The 1475-nt window shown below is 50.3% G+C and overlaps 1 protein-coding gene across 2 annotated transcripts in view; it reads left to right on the top strand.

Moving 5' to 3' along the window:
• Window positions 1-735: 735 nt before the first annotated feature.
• Window positions 736-1475, top strand: part of Babam1 (BRISC and BRCA1 A complex member 1) — a 7452-nt gene continuing 6712 nt past the window's right edge. For both annotated transcript variants that reach the window (XM_021169969.2, XM_021169970.2), the window contains exon 1: window positions 736-896. The gene's annotated coding sequence lies outside the window, so the exon portion shown is untranslated. The remainder of the gene's footprint in view (window positions 897-1475) is intronic.

Here is a 1475-nt window from a genome sequence, read left to right on the forward strand (position 1 = left end):
AAAAAAAAAAAAAAAAAAAAAAAAAACAACCCAAACTGTAGGAGTTGGCTTCAGCATTTGCACAGCTTTTATTTTTCATTACTTTGCTTTACTCATCTTTGTCTGTGGTGGTCCTACTTGTCTCCGAGATCGAACTCAGGCCCTCAGGATTGGTGGCAAGAGCCTGCACCTGCTCAGTAGCCCACAATGTTTCTCTTCAATGAGTCTGAACTGCTGCATCAGGCGGTTGGAGCCACCAGCAACAATAAGCTTGTCCACAGTGTGTCTGCTGCCTTCTTTACTTTTTCTTTACATTCTGATTTTTACACAGCGTCTCATATAGCCCAGGCTGGTCTAAACGCCCGATCTTCGTCTCCGGGCCTCTGGAGTGTTGGGATGACAGGTGTGCATCACCAGTCCTCATCAAGGTACTAGTGAATGAATTGCCAACTTAAGTTGCATAAATAACTGAGAAGGCCCTTGCCAAGTCCAAGCCAAGTCCTACCACGTCAATCATCAAACGGCCCCACCCAGCTCAGGCTTCTGTCCAATTTCAGCAGAAGCCTTGAGAACGATAGTGTGATTAAGCCGGAACTACAAATTATGCCCAATTTTGCTTCTATCCACCACAGATCACACCCACTCCCAGTATTACCCCTCTTCAGCCCCATTCCAGCCACTCCAAGCCACACCCCCAGAACGCCTCAGCCTCTCACCCGAGGGCCACTGAACTACATTTCCCAGAAGGTGTCTCGGCAGCGCCGCACAAACTTCCGGCCAGGAAGATGGCGGCTTCCTAGAGTCCTGATTGACTGGCCGCGGTGCCCAGGCTACAGAGTGGAACCTGCGGCACTGTGAACGCGCGTGAGCTTTGTGTCGCCGTGGTCTAACTTCGATCCGGATTGCTGTAGCTCCAGGTTCGTTCTTCTTGAGGACTTGGGGGGGGGATTCGAGGTCCCGAGATGCCACCCCGAAAGCCGCGCATCCATCGCACGGTCACTTGGGCTTCCTGTGTTTCTCTAGGGACCGGACCGGCGCCGCCTCAGGGGAAAAGTAGTTTTGGGAAGCTTCAACTATATCTTTTCGGCTCCACAAACCAAGTCTCCCAAGTGTGGGAGCCACTGGAGGCCTCATTGATTCGAATGCCCAGTGACCAGGCAACTGGGGTGTTCGTCCTGTGTAAACAGCGGAAAGCTGAGGATGAACGGCAGTTCGATTGGTACAGTGCTTGTGGCTCAGTTGGTAAAGAGTTTGCCTAGCTTGCATGAGGCCCTGGGTATCCGTCCCTAGCACCACCTAAACTATGTGCGGTGGTGTACTCCGGCACTTGGAAGGTGAATACAGAAGTACCAGGCCATTATAAGCCATATAGTTTTAGAGTTAAGAGTGCAGCCTGGGCCACTTGAAGCTGTCACAAGCAAAAAAGAAAACGAAAAAACTATTACTTCACCTGAGGGTGGTTTCTGGACGCACTGTCTTTTTTTTTTTTTTTTTTT

This window comes from Mus caroli, chromosome 8 (genome assembly GCF_900094665.2).
Source record: "Mus caroli chromosome 8, CAROLI_EIJ_v1.1, whole genome shotgun sequence".
Lineage (NCBI taxonomy): Eukaryota > Metazoa > Chordata > Mammalia > Rodentia > Muridae > Mus > Mus caroli.